Source organism: Plecotus auritus (genome assembly GCF_963455305.1).
Source record: "Plecotus auritus genome assembly, chromosome: X".
NCBI classification, from domain to species: Eukaryota; Metazoa; Chordata; class Mammalia; order Chiroptera; family Vespertilionidae; genus Plecotus; species Plecotus auritus.
This window is the reverse complement of record NC_137784.1, coordinates 89,609,379-89,636,778: the sequence shown is the minus strand read 5'-3', so window position 1 is coordinate 89,636,778 and position 27,400 is coordinate 89,609,379. Positions and strand designations below refer to the sequence as shown.

At 42.7% G+C, this 27,400-nt stretch overlaps 1 pseudogene across 1 annotated transcript; it reads left to right on the top strand.

Moving 5' to 3' along the window:
* The first annotated feature begins 23,160 nt into the window (after window positions 1–23,160).
* On the top strand, window positions 23,161–23,756 carry LOC308240200 (TIP41-like protein; annotated as a pseudogene). Its single transcript has one exon. The product of its transcript is annotated as a TIP41-like protein (transcript).
* Window positions 23,757–27,400: the final 3,644 nt, after the last annotated feature.

The window sequence follows — 27,400 nt, the reverse complement described above, 5'->3', positions numbered from 1 at the left end:
GGAGTTTTCTCAAAAAACTGAAAATGGAACTCCCATTTGACCCAGTAATCCCACTCCTAGGAATACATCCTAAGAAACTAGAAACACCAATCAGAAAGGATATATGCACCCCTGTTCATAGCAGTACAATTTACAATAGCTAAGATTTGGAAACAGCCTAGGTGCCCATCAGCAGATGACTGGATCAGAAAACTATGGTACATCTACACAATGGAATACTATGCTGCCATAAAAAAGAAGGAATTCTTACCATTTGTAGCATCCTGGATGGAATTGGAGAACATTATGCCAAGTGAAATAAGCCAGTCAATGAAAGAAAAATACCACATGATCTCACTCATTTGTGGATAATAAAAAACAATATAAACTGATGAACAAAAAGATAGATACAGAGGCAGTAAAGAATCAAACAGACTCTCAAATTACAGCGGGAAGGTTAGGGAGAGGAGGGGGAAATAAGAGATCAACCGAAGGACTTATATGCATGCATATAAGAATATCCAATGGAATCAAAACATTGGTGGGGGTGAGGGCATGTATGAGTGTGGGGTGTGAGGGGGCAATGGTAAGATATGTACACATATAATACCTTAATAAAAAAAAGAAAATAAATAAAGTGATTATTGATTAAAAAAAAAAAAAAGAAGTGGTGAAGGTTGAGATCCCCTGGGGCCTTGGAGTAAGAAGGAAAATCTGGGAGGGAGAGTAGCTCTTCCTTAAGTGTAAAAAGCCTGGTTATACAGGATCTCAGATTGCTTGCCTTATGTCCCCTGCTAAGGACAGAGTAAATGGTTAATGCTGAAAAGGGGGGGCGTCAGCAGGGAGAGCAGGGAGAGATAGGTTTTTGTTGATTTTGCTGGGTACAACCTGCTCTGCTGGTGTCCTTGGTTTCTTACTTATCTGAAATATGCTGGCAGAACACAGTGGATCTTCTTTTTAACCCTTCCAATACACATAAAGAAAATCTCATTGTCCAAGCCTGGCAGGGTAAGGTTACTGGGTACTTCTTGGGCGGTGTTAGAATATTCAGCAAAGGAACTTTAAGATATAATATCTTTAATGTTACAACTAGTTTAAGTTTTAAAAATCTCTGTCTCTCAAAAAGAAATATTTTTACCTGCTCTTAGTTTTATCACAAAAGGTCTATGGTAAATCATAAATGTTAATCTAAGAAATTCTGGCTGTTCATTTTTTAGGAATCATTAAAGGATTAAGGTTTCAAAGAATAAGGAATACTGAGTAGAAGGTCTGAGGCATGGTTATGCATTTTTAAAGGACATAGAAATGTTTGAAGGCTAATTTAGTAGTGTAAAATTAATAAAGGTTGTGTAATAAGAAGGAGAAGAGAAATGTTGAAATCAAATAATACAGGCCAGTAAGCTAGGAAGAGTAAATAATTTGCATTTTGCCACCCTAAACAGAGGGAGGGACTGATAAAAGAAATCTGCCGAAACCCGTTTGGCTCAGTGGATAGAGCGTCGGCCTGCGGACTGAAGGGTCCCGGGTTCAATTCCGGTCAAGGGCATGTACCTTGGTTGTGGGCACATCCCCAGTAGGGGGTGTGCAGGAGGCAGCTGATAGATGTTTCTCTCTCATCGATGTTTCTAACTCTCTATCCCTCTCCCTTCCTCTCTGTAAAAAATCAATAAAATATATTTTTAAAAAAAAGAAATCTAACAGTTACTGTTTGTTCAGAAAATATTACTTTGGAAAGTCCATAAAAAGGACTGGCAAGGAAAATCCTATCTTAAAGCAGGTCAGTATATTTTTCTCCTTATACAATTCCTCCGAAATTTGGCAATACTTAATAAATAAATCATGGCAATACATTTCTTTGCATAAATTCAATAAGACCTATTTCCAATAGTGGTTTTATTAACCAGAAACTTTGACTGGAGTATCGTGTTTTAAAGAGCCCTGCCTGAACTCTGAAGACTTGAAGCCAATAAGAGTGCCATGGAGAAAGCCTGGTATCCTGCTTGGTAGCCCTGAAAATAGCTGGTGCTGGAGCATCAGGCCTATACCCTACCATCACTGGTGGTTGGTCAGAGTACAAGGGGAGCAATAAGGGCGCCTCTGCATCCCTGCGGGACCCCCACGTTCTCTGAGCCACGATGAGTAGGAGGGCTGAGATGGGCCTTGAAGCCTAGGTCATGGGCCCGGGTAGAGCCACTACAGGTGAGGACTTCACCTAACTCAGCAGATACTACAGGCAGGCCTGACATCAGCAGGATGGCTTGGCTTCCTGGCCCTACGGGGCACATTAAGATTCAATCATGAAATTCTGGCAAAGGTAGTCAGTTACCATTCTTGTTATGTTTATGCAAACAATCAGGCCAAATTAAGTACAATAGATAAATTAGTTTTGATTTGGCTCTTTTGATAAACATGGGGGTAATTTTGAGGAGAAAAATTCTATTTCAATAGAAGTTATTAAAACTGAAAGGTTTTCTTTCCCTTCCACCAGACCATTTGTTACAGTTTGTCTCCGCCAGGTCACAAGCCCACTTCCTTCTGTGCCCAGGCCTCATTGTCCCTCTTACAGACAGCAAGGATCTCTTGGCTCTGAGAGAAACTTCTGACCGGACTCAGCAGGAAGTAGCTAGAAGAGCCCACCGACGTCCATTTTCCCTAGAAGAATTCAGAGCCAGGATCCTTGAGGTAATATATTAGGCAGTTAGACAGATATGAGCAGAGCAAGGACGATGGGCCAACTAGCACTACCAGATGTAATTAAGTCTTTCCATCTCTACCTATGTGAGACAAGGGAACTCCCCAGAAGCAAGAGGGAACGAGGCTGCAGAAAAAGCGGCCCGGGAGGCTGCCCTAAAACCAGTGGGGCCTCTACAGATTCTGGTGACTCTTCCAAACCCTGACCTACCCACCTCACCAGCTTACATGGAAACCCAATCTAGAAAAGCTGAAATCCATAACCAATCTTTACTCAAGTTCTTACAGGCTTTACAGTCCACCGAGAAAGCAGTCCAGAAGCATGTTTGATCCGGTCCATCCTTCCACCCTGGTGACTGTTTGGATAAAGAAATTTGCCACGCAAGGACTGACTCCTACCTGGAAAGGACCACCTCCACGGCAGTCAAGGTCAACAGGATCCCGACGTGGCTTCATCACACCTGGCTTAAGACAGCCCAGGCAAAATAGAGAGTCGAGGACTCTTTGGACCCTCTAAAGATTAGTCCTGGCCCTCATTCCGGGCCCTATCTTATAAACAGGCCCACTGATTTTATTCAGCAGAGAATTAATTCTATCAAACTTATAGTCCTCATGGGTCAATATAACTCCCTCGCCAGCAATGACCCAAAAGAGTCAATGATTTGACTCATGTACATAAAACCAGTGGGGAATGTTAGAGAGTGGGAATTTTTGAGCATGCTTACTACTACCATTCCAGAGAGGCTGTGGACCATGCCCAGATACAGTTGTCAGTGCTGACACCAGGCCAGGTCTTGAGATACGGTCTCATGGCCCCTTCCCAGCACGTAGGCCTTCTTTCATAGAACACTGTCAGCTTTCTGAAGAACAGGATGACCCTGTGAATAACATGGTCGTCAATGGCATGATCCTGACATTGCTTAGGAAAAACTGTTTTGTCTTGGGTTACTTGCTCTGCAAAAACAGGATGTGGTTAATGTGCTTAAAAGTGGTCCTGCACAAAGGGTTGGGGCTGCTCTCTGGATTCCCTTTGTGGAGAAAGGCAGAGCAGTCACCAGCTGGCTGGCTAATAAAGGCTCCCTAAATTTTAATTTGGTCTGGACTCCAGTGGTAGTTCACTCGTGCTCGCTCCACAACAGATTACAATTTTGAAAAAGGTAAATTTGTATGGATGAAAAAGGAGCACATACTAAACCTGACAAGTTCAAGAGAGGCCTGCATGGTGGGCCTTATAAACTCAGAGACTGAAAGTAATCACATAGGATGGTCTGAAATTAACATTTCTAACTAAAAGGGAGTCATGGTATGCAGTCTTGTCCTAGGCTGGTTCTTCCTTGACAATGGTCAATCTTTACCTTAACTGAGCCTGTTTATTGTCTTTTTGCATCTAAGATAATACACCTTTGGAATGTCAGAATAATTTTCTTTTTCCTCATCACACCCTACCCCTGTACCCATCACACCAGAGCAGGAGACCACAGCCCCTCATTGTTATCTTGAATACCATCTCATTGTGCTGTAAATGTTAATTAACTATTTTATACCCACTATGTAAAAGAAATATTTGTCTCTCCATTTTACTTTTTATCCAATCTCAGAGATCTCCCAACTTTGCTTTCTCCTGCCTGCCTAATTTATCACCAGTGGATTTTATATAACCCACTTACATCTCCTCCTTTTATTGTATAAAATAAGCTGCAAAACTGCCCTTCTCTGGAACATTTTCTCAACCTGTTGAGATTTTGCTTCCTGGCAATTGTCATCAATTATGCTAGTATAAGTTCATAAAAATTCTCTGCAGGTTTAGACATTTCTTACACTGACATTTGTTTTCAACTACACTAAATCAGTATTCTGACAAATTATTTCAACATCAACTGTGCTTTTGTACTATGGCATCTTGAAGATAATTCCCAAGATCTTTAAGCAACTTCAAATCATGGACTGACATTAAATTAATTAATGGATAATGAATTGAACAGCTAGGTGCTTTTTAAGTTAAATAGAATATTTAAACATTGGTTTAAATTAAACATTTAAGTTTATATACATTTGCCTCTTATTTGAAATGCTATAGAGAAACTATATCTTAGAATTGTGTAATGTTCATTTTTGCCACTTTAGGAGATTATAAAAGGATTTGTGTGACTGCAGAAAGTTTTGTCATGTCTTAAGTTCTATTATTCTGTTAACATGCTTGTATATGCCAGACAGTTCTCAATCATCCACCCTGCAACTTTCTCTTTAAATTAGAAGTTAGTCACTTTGGTTCAAAGTTTTAATTACAGTAAACCCTCGATTTTGCAGATCTTGATTTAATGGGCTTTGGATTTAACAGACACAATTTCTGGTCCATATATCATATGTGAAAATTTATACCCTGTTAATTTAAAAATGATTTTAACCAATATTTGCTTATAATTTAATTAACAGGTTATTTTTGTTACCAATTCACTGTTATTTTTAACAAATTTTAGCAAATCGGCCATATGTTGAAAAAAAACACTGCAGTAATTTCGCTGACATAAATATTACATATCTACAATTATAGTCCACATATTTAAATGCAAGAGTTGCCGCTCATAAACAATATTCTGCAAATGATTACCACGTGATCACACTGCATCATGAGCTGTAATTGGTTCTGTTATCACGTGGCATGACTTTCTGCAGCAGTTTTAACCTGTGCTTCCAATGCTCCTACTTGTTCTAAGCCATGCCCCAGGTGTGTGTGTTTACTGGTGAATGAATGCATTTATTAGGTCTATTCATATAAATTTTAAATTACCAGGCCCCTGCAGGCCTGGTACCCCCCAACTGCTCTCCCCTTCAGGCCTGGGTCCCCCATACATATAGAAAACTTTTCTGTGAAGTTAAACTTTTCATATATACTTAATTTGAATTACACAAATGTGTCTACATAAGTAAAAACAGGTAAACTAATTTGTCAATTTTTAAACATACACATTCGGAAAACTTATTTTACTTATATATTAACAGACACCCCCTCACCCGAATTAGTCCATTATATCAAGGTTTTTCTGTAATATGGGTGGTTGAGGCTCTTCAAGGGGTAATAACAGTGACAGAGAATGACAACAGTATGTGCTTTTTGTTTATCAAGGAAAAATAATAGTTTTTTTCCTAAAGCAGCTTTTTTTGGTATACAGACCTTTTATACTCTTAAAAACTATTGAGAACCTCAAAGAGCTTTTGTTTATGGATGATAATGTGGGTTATAACTGTTGATATTAACCATATTAGAGATTAAAAATGAAAAATATTTGTTGTTTCATTGGGAAGTATCAATGATGACATATTGTATGTTAACATAACCTATTTTATGAAAAAAACTATATTTTGCAAACAAAAATTTTATGGAAACAATAAACTGTTTCACATTTTTGCAAATCTCTTTTACTATGTGGACTAACAGAAGAAAGCTGGATCCTCGTATCTTCTGCATTCAATCCATTGCATTATCACACAGCACATTGTATCTGGAAAGCTTGACTGTATACTCAGGAGAGGATGAGAGTCAAAAGATAATATGTTAGTATTATTATGAAAATTATTTTAACCTCAGCAATTATCCAAAAGAATATGATAGATTATAAAAAAGAAAAAATTAGAAAGTAAATTTTATTTGTCAAAACACCTGAATTTGAAAAGAAGCTATAAAATACAGAGGTGGGCAAAATAAGTTTATAGTTGTGAGTACATGAAACAGTTTATTCTTGCATTATTATTTATTAATTATTGAATTATTTATTTGCATAACTATAAACCTACTTTTGCCAACCCCTGTATATCAAAATGTTTATAGTATTTCCTCAGTTGAGATGGTCTTGTTTCCTTTATTTAGTAATTAATGCTTCAACCTACAATATGAATTGTTATTCTTTACTTTATGTGTAATCTGCCTAGATAGCAGAGATTCTATCTTAGAAGAATAGTTTTCTATGATTTAAGTTTCCTTTATTATATCTATGATTATTTAAGGGGGGGAACCTTAGAATGTAGGCTCTTCACTTACAATAGTGTTAACATCTGTGCTTTTATTCAAATGTTTTATTTTTATTTTTATTAAATATGTATAGAAGTATTTTTTCTCAGTCACTCAGGATCCTATTTACTCAAGTGCACAAATCTCCAACAATTCTTAATTTTGCTTTTGCCAAATCAGTTCCTATTTTTCGGATAAAATAAAATCTTCATGATATATTTTATATCTAAAACTGAAACTTATACATAAAACAAGATTTTTCAGAGTGGCTCTGGAATCATAAATATTTGCTCTGTCACCTTATAAAAAGAGGTATTGCAAATGATTAGGTTTGTTTAATGTGTTGTTGTAAAGTTGATTGGGAAGAGTTGTCATTATAAGGGGCACACAGCCTTCCGTAAATTAATTTTGGGGTAAAATATTATTAATATAAATATTTCAGAAATTGTATGCTTTATTGGAAGTGCCTGGCAATTTGTCAGTGCCCTGCCTTTTCATAATTCTGTTTTACCTTCAGAGGTAACCATTATCAAAACTCTTATGAAGTAGCTATACAGGCATACCTCAGTTTATTGTGCTTCACAGGTGTTGTGTTTTTTACAAATGGAAAGCAAGACTCTCCTCCAGCAAAAAGATTACAACCAGCTTTATTGTGATACTTGCTTTATTATGGTGGTTTAAAACAGAGCTCATCATATATCTGAGGTATGCCTGTATACTGGACTCCAATACAGAATTTCACTCCTCTCTATTAAGAATTGGCAATAGAAATAAATTAACCATTGCTATTAAATTTCTTAATATTCTTGTGCTACTCTAAAGCAGGGATGGGGAACTGTTTTTCTAACAAGGGCCATTTGGATATTTATAACATCACTAGAGGCCTGGTGCACGAAATTCGTGCACGGGGGGTTGTGTCCCTCAGCCCAGCCTGCACCCTCTCCAACCTGGGACCCCTCGGGGGATGTCTGACTGTGGGATCAGGCCTAAACCAGCAGTTGGACATCCCTCTCACAATCCAGGACTGCTGGCTCCCAACAGCTCACCTGCCTGCCTGACTGATTGCCCCTAACCACTTCTGCCTGCCAGCCTGATCATCCCTAACTGCCTTGATTGGGCCTAAATGGGCAGCGGGATATCCCTCTCACAATCCAGGACTGCTGACTCCCAACTGCTCGCCTGTCTGCCTTCCTGATTGGCCCTACCTGCTTCTGCCTGCCAGCCTGATCACCCCCTAACCACTCCCCTGCCAGCCTGATTGATGCCTAACTGCTCCCATGCCAGCCTTTTGCCCCTAACTGCCCTCCCCTACAGGCCTGGTCACCCCTAACTGCCCTCCCCTGCAAGCCTGGTCACCCCTAACTGCCCTCCCCTGCAGGCCTGGTCACCTCTTAACTGCCCTCCCCTGCAGGCCTGGTACCCCCCAACTGCTCTCCCCTTCAGGCCTGGGTCCCCCTCAACTGCCCTTCCCTGCAGGCCCAGTCGACCCCAACTTCCCTCCTCTGCCAGCCTGGTCACCCCTAACTTCCCTACCCTGCAGGCTTGATCACCCCCAACTGCCCTCCCTTGCAGGCCTGGTCCCTCCCAACTGCCCTCCTCTGCTGGCCAGATTGCCCACAACTGCCCTCCATTGCAGACCTGGTCTCTCCCAACTGCCCTCCCCTGCTGGCCATCTTGTGGTGGCCATATTGTGTCCACATCGGGTCAGTCATCTTGTGAGTTGGGGTGACAGTCAATTTGCATATTATTCTTTTATTAGATAGGATTAGATAGAATAGAGGCCTGGTGCACAGGTGGGGGCCAGCTGGTTTGCCCTGAAGGGTGTCCCAGATCAGGGTGGGGGTTCCTTTGGGGCATGGGGCAGCCTGGGCAAGGGGCCTGTGGTGGTTTGCAGGCTGGCCACGCACCCCCGGTGACCCAAGCGGAGGCCCTGGTATCTGGGATTTATTTATCTTCTATAATTGAAACTTTGTAGCCTTAAGCGGAGGCCAAGGCAGGCCAGGGCTGCAGAAACTTGGCTTCCTCCATCGCCGGGAGCATCTCAAGCCTCCTGCTCTCTCTAGCTCTGTGGCTGCCGCCATTTTTGTTGGGATTTATTTATCTTCTATAATTGAAACTTTGTAGCCTTAAGTGAAGGCCAAGGCAGGCCAAGGCAGGCGGAAAGTTTGGCTTCCTCCATTGCCGGGGAAACCCAAGCCTCCTGCTCTCTCTGTGGCCACAGCCATCTTGGTTGGGTTAATTTGCACACTCGCTCCTGATTGGCTGGTGGGCGTGGCTTGTGGGTGTAGCAGAGGTACGGTCAATTTGCATATTACTCTTTTATTAGATAGTATTTGTGGGCCATACAAAATCACCAATTTAAAAATTAGCCCACTATATTTGGTCAAATTTAATTAACGCACCCCTAATGCCTTGGCAGGGCCAGACCAAATAATTTTGCAAGCCTTAGATGGCCCGAGTGCTGGACATTACCTACCCATGCTCTAAGCTTGCCTGAAGGCTGTACTATAAACTACAGGACAGAGTTTATATGTTCAACAAAGAAGAACAATCTCAGAGCCTCATGGAAAAAGGACTTAACATGCTTACCACTTCAAAGAGTAGACTTTGGAGTTCAGACACCTGAGTTGATATCACTTAGATAACTTTTAGGTAGTACCAGTGGGCTGAGGTAGTATTTCCAGGGCTCTTTTTAATGCAATGAAAGATGCAGAGTAATATATAATCGGATAACCAGGAGGATGTGCTAGACAATGCTTAGCCTTCCATAAGATACCCAGTAATTCTTTTTTTCTACCCCCTTTCAAAGTATTTACAGTTTTTCATTACATGTGAAACCGATAATTTATGGCTTGCATTTTAGAAGAACTATCATATATACTTGCCCAGATAAAATAAACATGTAGCTATTGCTGAGAATCTAAGGAAAATATGGAAAATAAAGTAGCATTAGTTAACTTTATGAAAAGGGTGATTTCGAATGATTTTATATAACAAGATCTATTTTATTTTCTTAAATAATTCAGAAGGAAATTGTAATGAAAGTATAACATTAATTTATTTACATTAATTTTATATATTTTTTGTTTCTGCTCTTGCTGATTTTTCTGCCTCCTCATCAATGCAGCTAACTAATCCTTCAAGATTCAGCAGAGGTGGAATTTCCCAAAGGAAGCCTCATAAGGTATGCCCAATATTTGTGAATACTACTCTTTACCTAGATCTGTCATAATTCTTGGGGTTTAAATAACCTATATACTTTTTTTTTATTCCTCTGGACAGTAAAATCCTAAAAGACAGAGACCATGTCTAAGTCATCTGTGAATTCCCATCATTTAGTGCTACCATAGAACATAGACAATACTCAATTAATGTTTATTGAACTAAAAAGTGTTAAATTATTAGGTACCAACTAAGCTCTATGGTAAATGCAAAGATAAATAAAACATGTTTCATTTTCTATTCAAACAACAGATTGTTTTTCATAGGCTGATCAATGGTTTGTGGACTTTTAGAATGAAGAAACCATGGAATACATTCTTTCTATTTTATGAACAGGAAACAGAGGTTCAAATAAGACTGTGAATTTTCCCAAGAGTATAATAGCAGAGCTAATAATAATAGCAGAACCAAGGATTGAATCCAGCCATCCTGTCAAGTGCTCTCCTATACTATGCTGAGCTATCCTTTAATGATGAGCCTATAGGAATGACATCTGCATTATAATATAAAGCATTAAGAGCAATATAATTTTGCTCTGGCTGGTTTGCCTCAGGGTTAGAGCATGGGCCTGTGAACCAAAGGGTCATGGGTTTGATTCTCAATCAAGGGCATGTACTTTGTTTGCAGGTCTGGGGCTCTTGCAGGAGGCAACCAATCTATGTGTCTCTCTCATGTTTCTCTCTTTCTCCCACTTCTTCCTCTCTTCCACTCTTTAAAAAATCAATGGGAAAAAAAATATCCTTGGTGGAACCAAGATGGCGGCATAGGTAAATGCCTGTACTTGCTGCCTCCCACAACCACATCAAAATTACAATTAAAATACAGAACAACTATCATCCAGAACCTCCAGAAAGCTGGCTGAATGGAAGTACTACAACTAGAGAAATAAAGAAGAAAGCACACTGAGACTGGTAGGAGGTGTGGAGGTGTAGAACAGGCTTTTCCAGCACCCAGGTGTGCCGCTTTTTTTAATTGGGGGGTGGGGAGGAGATTGCCTCTGCAGAGGCCGCCCAGAGGAGTGAGGTGTCCCAGCCCCACACTAGACTCCCACCACAGGTTTCCAGAGCTGGGGAAAGAAGTCCCTATGGGCAGTAAGAACTAGGGACTGTAAAAACCAGTGCAGATTGGGGCTGAGTGACACACAGGCTGCTGGAGACACAGCTGCTCCTCTTAAAAGGCCGGCACCATGAACTGAACTTACAAGCTTCCACTTCCTCTGAGCTCCAGTGCAGGGTGAGGCTCTGGGGGACCCAGGCACATACGGGGAGAAACTGGACTGTCCCTCACAGCAATTATTGTTCCCGTGCAGGGACCTCCCCAGTGCAGGGCAGACTGGCAGCCATTTCTGTTTGCACCGCCCTGGTGATTCCCTGAGACCCCGCCCCACCCAATTTACAACCCCACCCAAACTGCATGCAGCGGCTTTTGCATATGAATGGTCTGTCCTCTCTCAGGCTAAAAATCTGTCAAAAAAGTTGCAGCTGGGTCAGGGAGCCCCAAACCTATCAATAAAAGGCCCAAGACCCGGAATCAGCACCAGCCTGCCTTGCTTCACAGCTGGGCTTGTCTGGGCACTTCCAAACCTGATACAAAAAAGAAATCTGGAGATCTCTCTGTAGCTCCTGCTGGATGGCCCAGGCAGTGACTGACTTTGCACCTCCCTGGAGACCCAAGAGCCAGTGTACCAAGTGGTCAGTGTGAGACCATACCAGATTACAACTCTTCACATCCATAAGCAACACACTCAAGGGGCAGACTCAGTGAGCATCAAAGCCCCACTGAAGCAAGTCCTGCTCCTTAAGGGTGTCTCCTGTACAGCAGCTGTCCCACTGTAGGCGCAGCTGGTCCCCACAGCCAATTGGCCTGGAGGTCAATTTCTCCCAGTGACACCAACAGCAATCAAGGCTTAACTACAACAAGACTGTGCACACAGCCCACATAGGGGTGCACCAAGAGTGTCCACCTCAGGTGATTGGGGAGGCTGAGCCACTGGGCCCTATAGGACATCTACTACACAGGGCCACTCTATCAACTCAAGGAGACTTAGCAGCTACTCAATACATAGAAACAGACACAGGGAAGCAGCCAAAATGCAGAGACAAAGAAACATGTCACAAATAAAAGAAGTGGAAGAAAGCAAACTACTGGATATAGAGTTCAAAAACCACGGTTATGAGGTTACTCAAGAATCTTCTAGAAACCTCCGAGGAACTTAGACTTTCAAGGATCTTAGTGAAAATGCCAAACACATGGAAAAGGACCAGTCAGAAATTAAGTATACACTGACTGAAATAAAGAATAATATACAGAGATTCAACAATAGACTAGAGCAGTGGTTCTCAACCTCTCCAATGCTGCGACCCTTTAATACAGTTCCTCATGTTGTGGTGACCCCCAACCATAAAATTATTTTCGTTGTTACTTCATAACTGTAATTTTGCTACTGTTATGAATCGTAATGTAAATATCTGTGTTTTCCAATGGTCTTAGGCGACCCTGCTAGCGGTTCTCAACCTGTGGGTCGCAACCCACAGGTTGAGAACCGCTGCTGGAGAGCCTATGATTCATTACATTACGAATCATTAACAGTAGCAAAATTACAGTTATGAAGTAGCAACCATTAGAAAGGTTGAGAACCACTGGACTAGAGGATCCCGAGAATCAAATCAATGATTTGAAATATGAGGAAACAAAAAACACCCAATCAGAAGAGGAAAAAGAATAAACAAATATGAAGATACTGTAAAGAGCATCTGGGACAACTTCAAGCGTACCAATATCCGAATTATGAGGGTGCCAGAAGAAGAGATAGAGCAAGATATTGAAAACCTATTTGTTTTTTTTTTTTAGATTTGAGAATCATTTAACATACCGTGTTTCCCCGAAAATAAGACAGTGTCTTATATTAATTTTTGCCCCCAAAGACATGCTAGGTCTTATTTTCAGGGGATGTCTTATTTTTCCATGAAGAAGAATATGGTACACATTTATTGTTAAATGAAAATAAAGGAAATTTATTACCTGTATATGGTACGGTAGTACGGTAGTTGTCAACACAAACCAGACAAACTGTGAATCCTACAGTATCAAGAATTTACTCATTTATTCAATGACAATCATGTCATCATCTTCTGGAACATCATCATAACAATCCAATTCCTGAATTTCCTGGTGAATTTCTTGTGACTCCATTTCTTTCAGAATCAGTGGACCAAATCTCTCATGTTTAGCAATAGCACTGTCTTTAAATGAGTACTTCTTGTCAAGGTAGCCTGCTCGCAGTGATTTTCTCCCATGAATTCTTCACCCAAGTCACAACTTCTTGCAGTTTAGGTTTCACAAAGTTTCCAAGCTGATTTCTCTCCATTCTATTTTCAATGCAGTCATTAATTTCCATGTGCAAATTGTCTTTGAATGGCTTGTTTATTGCAATATCAAGAGTCTGGAGATAGGCTGTCATTCCTGCAGGAATCATTATCTGATCTATTTTTCTTTCGTGAAGAAATGTCTTCATGTCTTTAGCGCGGTGAGTGCTGGCTGCATCCCAGACTAGCAGACCTCTTTGGCTCCCTCGCATAACAAGCGGCAGCATTAAATCGACCCACTTCCTTATAACTGCTTGTGTGGCCCAGGCTTTTTCAGTTTCAAGAATAAAAGCGCCCAAAACACTTTCAATCTTTTCCTTCCTGTCCTTAGAAATGATTAAAGGTGGGATTTTAGTGCCATCCAGATGAATTGCCAAAATACAGGAAACACGTGCACTTTCATAAGCAGTGGAGGGAATGTACGCTAAGGAGGCACCCCGCTGTTCAATTGTTGTTTGAGATGATTGGCCCATAAACACTGCAGTTTCATCCATAGCAATCATGTTGGAAAGATTGTATTTAGAGAAGTCAGCATCATCAATAAAGGACTTGAATGCAAGTGCTCACTTAATAACTTGAGTATCTTCCAACCTAAACTATATTGTAGATCTTCTTAAAGACAGTTCACTTCGCTGAAGGAAATTATCCAGCCAGTGTTGTGATGCTTTGAAGTCTTCGGGGGCTATGTCAAACTGTGGTGCCATTGCAAGGGCAAATTCTTGAATCTGAGCCCTATTCACAACCAAAGCCTTTGCTCTCCTGTCAACAACCTATTCACAGATCAGGTCTTCCAGCTCGGAAAATAATGGTTGCCAACCTGATCCACACTTGCGCTTTTTAGCATTTCCCTTGTCCACTTATTCAATGAGGTTACCATACTCTGCTCGCCATTTTCGGACCAATCGGATACTCAACATCTTCTCTTTGCAGAAAGCAGTAAGATTTGGGCCCCAAGAGCTTTCCACAATTCCTTTCTTGTACTCCACGGAGTAGCTTTTTCTTTTTGCGCTCATTTCTAGGGGTAAAAAAAAGGAATTGGGGTATCAAGGTGAGGGGAGGGGGATCACTCAAAATGACACAGGGGGGATCAGAGGGGGGAATCAAAATGGCACAGGAGAATCAGAGGGGGGATTACCATTTTAGTAACCCCTTTTGATCCTCCTGTGTCATTTTGATTGTCCCCTCTGATCCTCCTGTGTCATTTTGATTGCCCCCTCTGATCCTCCTGTGTCATTTTAAGTGATCCCCCTCCCCCCACCCCTGTGCCACTGAACACCTTCACCAGACATCCCCCCTACCCCTTTATCAGACATTTACCCCTTGGGGCCTGCCCGGGGACTGTCACTGGGCTTGCTGGGGCCTGGATCTGGGCTGGAGCAGGGTCTGCCACTGACTGAGAACCTTCAGTCATCATGAAGGCGGCCGCGAGCATCAGGTAGTATCACCAGAGACAGATCAGCACTCACCACCTTCGCAGCGTCCCCGCGTCCCGTCCGCTCTAATCCTCCTGTTCTTCTACACAAATCTGCGAAAGTCTCCTCCTCTCTCCCACCCCACGCGCTCACCGCTCACTCCGACCTCTGCTCTGCCTCCACACAGCAGTGATGTCAGGACTCCAAGTAACGTCACTGGTTGCTAGATGCCAGTTGGGGCGGCCCTAGTGACCAGTTTATGGTAAATTAATTTTCATTCTGAGACAGAGCCTGGGGGCCTTATTTTCGGGGGATGCCTTATATTTAACTCAGAAGGAAACCTGTAAGTAGGTCTTATTTCGGAGGATGTTTTATTTTCGGGGAAACACAGTAGATAGTATGTACTTTATTTCAGTGAATGATGCAGTCACGTTACATCTGTCACAGTAGTATCGAGACAGTCAGAAAATGTAGGTTCTACTTCCAAATGGCTGGCTTTATTTTTTTTATCTGTAAACTAAAGGGCTGGCATATATTCTTGAACTATTTCCAGCTTTAGAATCCTTGATTCTATAATCCAATGATTATAGAAACAAAACAAACACACTCAAACTTCCATGATAGTAGGAAATTTTAATAATATTCTCTAGTATATTGTTACTAATATGAGTGACTCTATCTTGAGATTTGAAAACAAAAATCGTAATTATCCATCTGGCAACAGTGACATTTCCAAGTAAATGTGTTAAAGTGACCCAGCATTCCTTGGTATATATGCCAAGTGTACATGAATGCCACTAAAAATTGCTTCAAAATATTTAAATGATTCGGTGATTTCGATATTTTATTTCCAACTGCGCCATGGCGACAAAGTAATATTTACAAAATAATACAACACGGCGTCCTCTGTGGACTTTTAAATCTCCGCAAGCATTTATCATTAATCGCGCAGGAACTGCTTTAGTGTAGGACAAACCGGAGCTGTGTGGAGCAGCGGGCATCAGGGTCTGGAGGCCTTCAGAGCGGGAGCAACCGCGGGCAGGGGCCGGCTGGGCGGGACCGGGAGAGCCTACAGGCGGAGCAGGGGCGCGGGCGTGCCGCCAGGACCGCCAACCCCCGCCTCGGGGCCGGGCGTGGGCGGGCGCTCGGCGTCTGCTCGGGACGAGCAGCCAGGCGGGCTCTCGGCGCGAGTCCGCCCCGTCCCGCCCCTTCCCCTTACCACGTAGCCCCCCCCCACACGTAGAGGAAGTTTCCGTCCACCACCGCGCAGTGGCCGCTGCGCTCCTCGGCCACGCAGAACAGCTGCGAGTCCTCCATCCGCGCCGTCGCTGGGCCCAGCCGCTCTTCACGCCGCAGCCCTGCCACGGAGCGGCCTCTCCTCCCTCCCGGCTCCTCCACGCCCGTACGGAACGCGTCGAGGACCGAGATTGGTGGAAGGCGGAAGCAGTGCGACTGCGCGCCCCGCAGCCGGAGGCCGCGCCGGCAGCGGGCAGGTCCGGGATGCCAGGGTTTGAGCCCCAGGGAGGACCTGCCACCGCTGACTTCCCATCACTAGGATTGTTATTTGGTCAGCGCAGCCCAACTCTCTCCTATTCGCTGGTCTGTGGGAGTTGATACAGCGGTGACATAAATCAGCATATTAATAAATTAATACTTTGTGTTTTCCTTTTCCATTCAATCTCCAGCGGAGATGGTTATCCACAATAATAGTGTGTGTGTATTTAATAAACTTTTTTTTTAAAGTTAGGAATTTTCTAAAACACCAACAAACTAGGCCGGGAGGTCAAGTTCTGTCCACCACAAGCTAAAAATGTTTTACTTTTTGTGTTGTTGTTTAGCATTTGGATTTTTTTCTTTTAATCTTTATTGTTGAAAGTATTACATATGTCCTCACGTGTTTTTTTTTTTAAATAAATCTTTATTCAGATTATTACAATTGTTTCTCCTTTTTCCCCCCATAGCTCCCCTCCACCCGGTTCCCACCCCACCTTCTGCCCTTACCTCCCCCCCACTGTCCTCATCCATAGGTGTATGATTTTTGTCCAGTCTCTTCATGAATCCCCCCATACCCCTTTCCCCCTGAGAATTATCAGTCCACTCCCTTTCTATGCCCCTGATTCTATTATATTCACCAGATTATTCTGTTCCTCAGGTTTTTAATTCACTTGATTTTTAGGTTCACTTGTTGATAGATAGGTATTTGTTGTTCATAATTTTTATCTTTACTTTTTTCTTCTTCCTCTTCTTTAAGAATACCTTTCAAGCATTTCATATAATACTGGTTTGGTGGTGATGAACTCCTTTAGCTTTTTCTTGTCTGTGAAGCTCTTTATCTGACCTTCAATTCTGAATGATAGCTTTGCTGGGTAGAGTAATCTTGGTTGTAGGTTCTTGCTATTCATCACTTTGAAAATTTCTTGCCACTCCCTTCTGGCCTGCATAGTTTCTGTTGAGAAATCAGCTGACAATCGTATGGGTGCTCCCTTGTAGGTAATTAACTGTTTTTCTCTTGCTGCTTTTAATATTCTCTCTTTGTCTTTTGCTCCTGGCATTTTAATTATGATGTGTCTTGGTGTGGTCCTCTTTGGATTCCTTTTGTTTGGGGTTCTGTGTGCTTCCTGGACTTGTAAGTCTATTTCTTTCACCAGGTGGGGGAAGTTTTCTGTCATTATTTCTTCCAATAGGTTTTCAGTATCTTGCTCTCTCTCTTCTTCTGGCACCCCCATAATTCTGATGTTGGTACGCTTGAAGTTGTCCCAGACGCTTCTTACACTATCTTCAACTTTTTGGATTTTTTTTTCTTTTTGCTTTTTCGGTTGAGTGTTTTTTGCTTCTTTGTATTTCAATTCTCTGACTTGATTCTTGTGTTCCTCTAGTCTGTTGTTGGATCTCTGTATAATATTTCTTATTTCAGTCAGTGTATGTTTAATATCTAGTTGGTCCTTTTTCATACCTTCGAGGGTCTCGTTATATTTATCGGCCTTTTCTAGGATATTCTTGAAAAGCCTTATAACGGTGGTTTTGAATTCTATATCCAGTCGTTTGTTTTCCTCCATTTCTTTCGTTTGTGACCTGTTTCTTTGTTGCCGCATTTTCACTGCTTCCCTGAGTTGGTAGGGTATGTTTGTGTGCTAGGTTTCCTATATGGCCCAGTGGGTTGGCCTCCCCAGTTAACCTGAGGTGGATACTCTTGGTGCACCCCTTTGTGGACTGTGTGTACAGCCTTGTTGTAATTAAGTCTTGATTGTTGTTGGTATCACTGGGAGGAATTGACCTTCAGGCCAGTTGGCTGTGAGGATCAGCTGTGTATAAGCTGGGAGAAGTTCGGTGCTGGAGACAGCCTTATAGGATTAGCCTTGCCAAATTGCAAAAGCTTCTGTGCTCAGCTTGGATGGGGTGGAGTCTCAGGGCGGAGCAGACAGTCTTGGCTTCCCGTCAGCCTTGCCCTTGTGCACGCGCGCCACCAGACCTCTGCCTTCCCCGGCTCCCGAGTCTCCGTCCAAGAGTCCAAATTCCCCCCCTCCCCCCCCCGCAAGAGCGTGGGTCCCCAGCGGCTCACCTGGAACTGGGGCTCAGTGCAGTCAGGAACTTCTGACTCCCTTCCACTAGGGAAAGCCTGTGGCAAGCTCCGCAATCTTTGTGCACACTGGCACGCGCGCCTCCAGACCCCTGCTCGCCAGGGCTCCCCCAGGTCTCCCCCGGGTCTTCGAGTCTCCGGGTGCCTTTCTCTCTAGCTGACAGTCCAGACTCCCCCTGTATGAGTCTGGGTCCACGGGGTTTCGCCCGGAACTGGGGTTCAGTGCCGTCGGGGGCTTCCTTCCCCCTCCCGCCAGAGAAAGTCAGCCAGGCTCTTAGCCGCCCTTCCTCTCTGCACGCACAAAGACCCTTTGCCGTACCTCCAATTCACCGTGAGCTTTTCTCTTTCCTTCTAGTTGTAGAATTTCCACTCAGCCAGCTTTCCTGTGGTTCTGGATGGTGTCCGTTCTGTCTTTTAGTTTTAGTTTTGAAATTGTTGTGGGAGGCAGCAGTTTAGGTGCTTACCTATGCTGCCATCTTGGTTTCTCTTGAAAACCTATTTGAAGAAATAATGACAGAAAACTTCTCCTACCTGGTGAAAAAAATAGACTTACAAGTCCAGGAAGTGCATAGAACCCCAAACAAGAGGAATCCAAAGAGGACCACACCAAGACACATCATAATTAAAATGCCAAGGGCAAAAGACAAAGAGAGAATCTTAAAAGCAGCAAGAGAAAAACAGTTAGTTACCTTCAAGGGAGTACCCATATGACTGTCAGCTGATTTCTCAACAGAAACTATGCAGGCCAGAAGGGAGTGGCAAGACATATTCAAAGTGATGAATAGCAAGAACCTACACCCAAGATTACTCTACCCAGCAAAGCTATCATTTAGAATTGAAGGTCAGATAAAGAGCTTCACAGACAAGAAAAAGCTAAAGGAGTTCATCACCACCAAACCAGTATTATCTGAAACTAGTGGCCCGGTGCACAAAATTCGTGCACATTAAAAGGGGATTAATTAGAGGAAATAATTTAATATTGCTGTTTGCCCTTTCTCTATAATAGAAGTGTCAGAGATGAAAGAAAATTAGTAAAATGTATATGAAAACCTTCCTCCTGTCAGAGTCTGGGGCGCAACATGTGATCTAGAGTCAAGTCCCCGCCCACCCACATGTGCCTCAAAATTGCCTGAGACCCAGACCCAGCTGGCCCCCTCCATCATTGGGCTAGATCCAGACCCAGCCAGTTCCACCCTTCTCAAGCCCCGCCGGGCAGGGGACATAGCCTTAGGTCCCCTTGCCCAGTGCCAGGACGAGGGGGTGTGGCCTCAGGTCCCCCAGCCCAGACTAGGGCGGGGGGCATGCCTTGAGGTCCCCCATCAAGCCCCACTGGGTGGGGGACACGGCCTGAAATCCCCTGTCGAGCCCCGCTGGGTGGGGGTCATGGCCTGAGGTCCACCATCAAGCACCGCCAGGTGAGGGGGCGCAGCCTCAGGTCCCCCATCAAGCCCCCAGGTGGGGGGGCACAGCCTCAGGTCCCCCAAGCCCCACCAGCAGGGGGGTGCAGCCTCAGGTCCCCTGTCAAGCCCCGCTGGGTGGGGGGCATGGCCTGAGGTCCCCTGGCCTGGTGCCAAGGCGGGAGGCGCGGCCTTAGGTCCCCCGGCCTGGCGCTGGGGCGGGGGGAGCAGCCTGAGGTCCCCTAGCCCAGCACCAGGACAGGAAGCACACCTTGAGGTCCCCCGTTAAGCTCTGCTGGGTGGGGGGCATGGTCTGAGGTCCCCTGTCAAGCCCTGCCAGGTGGGGGGGGCGCAGTCTGAGGTCCCCCGGCCTGGCACTGGGGCGGCGGGAGTAGACTGAGGTCCCCTAGCCCAGTACCAGGACAGGAAGCGCACCTTGAGGTCTCCTGTCAAGGCCTGTCGGTGGGGGGCATGGCCTGAAGTCCCCTGTCAAGCCCCACCTGGTGGTGGGCGCAGCCTCCGGTCCCCCATCAAGCCCCAGTGGGCGGGGGCGTGGCCTGAGTTCCCCCGACCCAGCACTGGGGGTGCACCTTGAGGTCCCCTGTCAAGCCCCGCTGGGTGGGGGGGTACGGCCTGAGGTCCCCTGTCAAGCCCAGCCAGGCAGGGGGGCGCAGCCTCAGGTCCCCTGGCCCAGTGCTGGGGTGGGCGGTGCGGCCTGACGTTCCCTTTCAAGCCCCACCTGATGGGGGGGTGCGGCCTGAGGTCCCCTGGCCTGGTGCTGGGGCAGGGGGAGAAGCCTGAGGTCCCCTAGCCCAGCACCAGGACGGGAAGTGCACCTTGAGGTCCCCCGTCAAGCCCTGCTGGGTGGGGGGCACAGCCTGAGGTCCCCCGGCCTAGCACTGGGGCAGGGGGCGAGGCCTGAGGTCCCCTGTCAAGCCCCACAGGTGCAGGGGAGGGCGTAGCCTCAGATACCTGCTGATTGCTTGTTAAGGCTCTTTAAAGGAACTTGGCCTCAGCTGTGGGTGCAGCCATCTTTGTGATGGAGTGATGGTCAATTAGCATGTTCCCTCTTTATTAGATTAGATAGGATGCTGAAGGGTATTCTTTAAGAAGAGGAAGAAGAAAAATGTAAAGATAAAAAATTATGAACAACAGAGTGACAACAAATACATATCTATCGACAAGTGAATCTAAAAATCAAATGAATAAAAAATCTGATGAACAGAATAAACTGGTGAATGGAATAGAATCAGGGGCATGGAAATGGAATAGACTGATGATTCTCAGATGGAAGTGGGTGTGGGGGTGCAGGAAGATATTAGACAAAGATCTTATATGGATGTATGCATTACCTATGGACACAGACAATAGAGTGGCGAGGGCCTGGGATGGGGTGGGAACTGGGTGGAGGGGAGCTATGTGGAGGGGGGGGGGAAGAGGGACATCTGTAATAATCTCAACAATAAAGATTCATAAAAAGAAATAGCAGGTTTACACACATGCACACACACACAAAAAGAAAAAAGTATCCTCAGGTGAGGATTAAAAAAAACAAAACAGTAATAGCCTGAGCCCCAAGGCAGAATGGCAGCAGTGGTGAGGCCTGAGGTGGGGGCTTCGGGGGGTGGGGGGGTCGTAGAAGGGAGGACTTTTCCGGGCTTGGGGCAGCTTGGTGCCAGGTGGGAACCTGGGGGTTACTAGGCAGATGCTGGTGGCCTAGGAGCCTGAGGGAACTGACTGGCTGCAAGGCAGGGTGAGTCTGGCTTGTGGAAAATGCCCAGCTGAGATGATTGTCCTGTACACCAGCCCATTTTCTAGCATCCTGAGGTGGAGCCTAGCCCAGCACAGGAGCCCCTGCTCTGTCCTGGAGCTGGTTGTTGGTGTGGTCCTATTATTGTCCCCATTTGAAAGGGCTCTGAGACTTACCCAGTAAAGTGGCAGAACTGGCTGGGGCTTGAACCAGGTCCTGCAATGCTGAAAACTGAGCATTTCTGCAGTACCATTGGCATCTAGAGCCAGTCCACAGACCTGGGTCACACTGGCTGTGTCAGGTCACTTGGGACCCCCTTAAAAATGCAGGGCTCTGCCCTGGCCGGGTAGCTTGGTTGTTTAGAGCATCATCCCCATAGTCGAGGTTTCAGGTTTGATCCCAGTCAGGGCACATGCAAGAATCAACCAATAAATGCATAAACGGGTGGAACAACAAATCTCTCCCTCTTCCCTTCTCTCTCTAAAATCAATAAATTAAAAATATATTTTAAAAAAGAGCGATATAATTTTAAAGGGTGATAAACTAGAAGTTTCTTCTTAATCTTTCAAATACAGCACACTAAAGAATCCTTGAACCTAACTATTCTGTTTAGATTTATTTTTAAAAGTTTTCATTATTCAACAAAAGTTTCTATATATCCTTTTTTATTTTTCAATTACAGTTCACATTCAATATTACTTTGGATTAGTTTCAATTGCAAAGCATAGTGGTTAGACAATTATATAAATTATGAAGTGATACTTCCAAAATTCAATTACCCACCTGGCACTATACATAATTATTACTATAACCCCTATGCTGTACTTTCCATCCCCATGACAATTTTGTAGCTACCAAGTTGTACTTCTCAATCCCATCACATTTTTCACCCAACCTCCAACTTCCTCACCATCTGGCAACCTTCAGTTTGCTCTCTGTGTCTGAGTGTTTGTTTTGTTTGTTGGTTTATTTCGTTTATTAGATTCCTCATATGGTATTTGTCTTTCTCTTTCTGACTTTTATTTCACTTAACATAATACCCTCTAGGTACAACCATGTACAAATGGTACAAATGGTAAGACTTTATTCTCTTTATGGCCAACTAATATTCCATTGTATATGTACCACCACTTTTTATCTAGTTGTCTATTGACTTGTGTTGCTTTCATATCTTGGATATTGTAAATAACATTGCAATAAACATACGGGTGCATGTATCTTTTCAAATTAGTGTTTTGGACTTCTTCAGATATATACACAGTAGTGGAATCACTGGGTCATAAGGCAGTTCTATTTTTAATATTTTGAAGAACCTCTATACTGTTTGCCATAGTGCCTACACCAATCAGCATTCCCATGTCCTCACCAACACTTGATGTATCTTGATTTATTGATGATAGCCATTATGAAAGGTGTGAGGTGATATCTCATTGTTGTTTTAATTTGCATTTCTCTGTTAGTGATGTTGAATATCTTTTCATATGTCGATTTGCCATTTTTAATGGGATTATTTGTTTTTTTGGTGTTGAGTTGTATGAGTGTACCTATCAGATGTATCATTGGCAGATATTTTCTCCCATTCAGTAGGTTGTCTTTTTGTTTTGTTGATAATTTTCTTTGCTGTGGAAAAACTTTTTTATTTGGGAGTGGAGGGTGAGGTAAGGCTGGGCATGGTAAGGGCACTGAAGCCCAAGGGGGCTGAGCTGCAGTGAGGCAGTAGATCCAGCCTTTTACACGTGGCCCACGCTGGCCACCTTGGTCATGATCACCCATGGCTTCCAGGGCAGCCACCAGGACTTTTCCTTAGGCTCTGAAGGTGGTGGCCAAGATTCACATCATGAAGTTAGTGGAGGTGAAGTTAGCTGATCAATTGTGTATGCCATCTGTCCCTGAAATGATGTTTGGAGACAACGTTTTAAAAATCCAGCATGGTTCTGCTTTGGGGATTGAGTTCAATGCTACACATGCTTTAAGATGTGTAAACAACTACCAAGGAATGTTAAAGTAGCCTGTGTGAAGAATGGCAGGAAGGCAGGGCAGAGGGTGAATACCTCAAGGAGATTATTAAACCGTACCATTTGACCTGTACAACAGATTATAAGAGAATATTACCTGGAGAATCACTCAAATTAAAGGTTGTACCTATAACAAATCATATAGATACAGAGAAATTGAAAGCCAGAGAACAGAATAAGTTTTTTGAAGAAGTTCTTCTGTTTGAGGATGAACTTTATGATCATGGAGTTTCAAACTTAAATGTGAGAATTAGAGTAATGCCTTCTAGCTTTTTCCTGCTCTTGGGGTTTTTCTTGAGAATTGATGGAGTGCTTATCAGAATGAATGCATCCCAGGAATAAATACTACCTGATCATGGCATATGATCTTATTAATAATGTATGGCTGAATTTGATTTGCTAATATTTTGTTGAGGATTTTTGCATATGTGTTCATCTGGGATATTGGCCCATAATATTTTTTCTTTGTAGTGTATTTTAAAAAAATCTTTATTGTTGAGAGTATTACAGATGTCTTCCTTTTTCTTCCCATTCCCCCCCCCCCCCGCCTACCTGATTCCCGCCCTGCCCCAGGCCTTCAGGACCCTATTGTATGTGTCCATAGGTAATGCATACTAGTATATGCATATAAGATCTTTGGTTAATTTCTTCCCACCCACTCCCCACTTCCCTCTGAGTTTTGTCAGTTTGTTCAGGTTTCCATACCTCTGGTTCTATTTTATTCATCAGTTTATTTTGTTCATTAGATTCCTTGTTCATTTATTTTGATTTTTAGATCCAATTATTGATAGATATGTATTTATTGACATTTTATTGTTCATATTTTTTATCCTTCTTCATTTGGTTTTGGAATTAGAATATTGCTGGCCTAGTAAAATGAACTTGGGAGTCTTCCTTCCTCTTGAATTTTTGGGAATAGTTTGAGAAGGATTGGTGTTAGTTCTTTGAGTGTTTGATAAAATTAACCTGTGAAACCATTCATTTCAGGACTTCTATTTTTTGGGAATTTTTTGATGACTGCTTTGATTTCATTGGTTGCAATAGGTCTGTAGAGATTTTCTGTTCTTTAATTAAATTTATTGGGGTGATATTGGTTAATAGGGTCATATAGGTTTCAAGTGTACATGTCTATGATACATGATCTGTATACTGCATTGTGTGCCCACTACCCAAAGTCATATCATCTTCCATCACCATATATTTGACCCCCTTTACCCTTTACTACCCTTCCCTCTGGTAACCACCATATTGTTGTCTGTCTGTGACTATGAGTTTCAGTTTTATATCCCACATATGAGTGAAATCATATGGTTTTTAGCCTTTTTAACTGACTTATTTTAGTTAGCATAATATTCTCTATGTCCATTCATGTTGTTGCAAATGGCAGTATTTCATCTTTTCTTATGGCTGAGTAGTATTCCATAGTATATGTACCATATCTTCTTTATAGAGTCCTCTATTGAAGGATACATTGGTTGTCTCCATGTATTGGCCACTGTGAATAATGCTGCAATGAACATAGGGGTGCATATATCTTTACGAGTAAATATATCTTTGCAAATATCTTTGAGTTTTTTGGGTTGATACCCAGAAAAGGGATTGCTGGATCATATGGTAACTATATTTTTAGTTTTTTGAGGAACCACCGTATTGTTTTTTATAATGGTTGTACCAGTTTACATTCCCAACAGCAGTGAATAAGGGTTCCTTTTTCTTCACAACCTCTCTAACACTTGTTATTACCTGTCTTGTTGATAATAGCCATTATAACAGTATGAGGTGGTATTCCATAGTAGTTTTGATTTGCATTTTCTTAATAGCTAGTGAATTTGAGCACCTTTTTATATACAATAGCCATTTATATGTCTTTTTGGGAGTGGTGTCTATTCAGGTCCTTTGTCCATTTTTAAGTTGGATTGTTTGTTTGGTTTTGGGGATATTTGTCCTTCTGCTCCAATCTGAACCTTTCTGAATAGCTGTCTTCCTGGGGTATCCCCTCACCCTTATCCTGAAAATTCCTTTTGCCTTTCTTTTGTGTTGGATTCCATTTTCTGGGCCCTTTATTTCTGTCAGTTTTGCTTTAACTTCCTCATTTTTGTGGACAAATATCCTCAGTAACTTCCTGAAAAATATGGTACATTTCTTTAGATCTTGCTTGTCTGAAAACACATTCTTCTAATATCTCATCTGATTGTTAGTTCAACTGATATAGAATTCTAGGTTGATGTATGTTTCCTACTGCTATTGGAACAAATTACCCTAAAGTTAGTGTCTCAAAACAGTGCAAATTTATTCTCTATCAGAAATCTGAATTCAGTTTCAGTGGGCTAAAGTCAAGGGGTTGGCAAGGATGGTTCCCTCTAGAGGTTCTAGTGGAGAATCCTTTTCCTTTCCTCTTCCAGTTTCTATAGGCCACCTGAATTCCTTGGCTCATGGGTCCTTCCTGTATTTTTAAAGCATATCACTCCAACCTATGCTTCAGTTTTCACACCTTCTTTTTCTTACTTTGATCTTTCTGCCTTCCCTTTTAATTACATTGGGCCCACCCAGAAAATCTAGTATAATCATCCCCATCTCTACGTCCTTAACTTAATCACATCTGTAAAATCCCATTTTTTAGATAACACATTCACAGGTCCAAGGATTAGGAATAGAACATCTTTGAGGGGAGGCATTATTTATCTTATACCAATTTAAATTAGTATGAAATAAGGTTTATTTTTTAACTTCATTTGCCCTTGGGTGTGGACAGCAAATGACACTAATTGGATTTCTGCTATCAACCTTTTTGAGATTATTGACATAAACTTTGTTTAGGGAGGCAAAATGCAAATTATTTACTCTTAAGTGTCCTTGGTTTAGGGAAGATAGGATTTACTAGATGGTCCCAAACTGCTTGGGGTTTATATTTTTTAGATGGTTACAAACTGGTATTACATTCTGTATTTGCCATCTCACTGCTCTAGTGAGGTGAGCCACGTAATTAGAAAATGATTCTGTAGGTCTTTGCATACACTTAATAAAAACTTCCTTAGGATTCCCTAAGTATATTGAATAAATTTGTCATTTCTTTCATAGAAATTTTAAAGTCAATTATTATTACCCAAGGCATTTTCCTTGGCAAATTCTGTAACAGAACTAATTTACTTTCAGTGGCTTTAATGTTAAAGTATTATTTTATTTTATTTTATTTTTTTTCTTTTTAATTTTTTTATTAAGGTATTATATGTGTACATATCTTACCATTGCCCGCCCCACCCCACTCCCATACATGCCCTCACCCCCCAATGTTTTGCACCACCCAATGTTTTGCATTAATCTTATATGCATGCATATAAGTCCTTCAGTTGATCTCTTATTTCCCACACCTCTCCCTAACCTTACCGCTGTAATTTGACAGTCTGTTTGATGCTTTACTGCCTCTGTATCTATCCTTTTGTTCATCAGTTTATAATGCTTTTCATTAACCCCAAATGAGTGAGATCATGTGGTATTTTTCTTTCATTGACTGGCTTATTTCACTTAGCATAATGTTCTCTAATTCCATCCAGGTGCCTACAAATGGTAGTAATTCCTTCTTTTTTATGGCAGCATAGTATTCCATTGTGTAGATGTACCATAGTTTTCTGATCCAGTCATCTGCTGACGGGCACTTAGGCTGTTTCCAATCTTAGCTATTGAAAATTGTGCTGCTATGAACATAGGGGTGCATATATCCTTTCTGATTGGTGTTTCTAGTTTCTTAAGATATACTCCAAGGAGTGGGATTACTGGGTCAAATGGGAGTTCCATTTTCAGTTTTTTGAGGAAACTCCATACTGTTCTCCACAGTGGTTGCACCAGTCTGCATTCCCACCAGCAGTGCACGAGGGTTCCTTTTTCTCCGCATCCCCGCCAACACTTGTCATTTGTTGATTTGTTGATGATAGCCATTCTGACAGGTGTGAGATGGTACTGCATTGTCGTTTTGATTTGCATATCTCGGA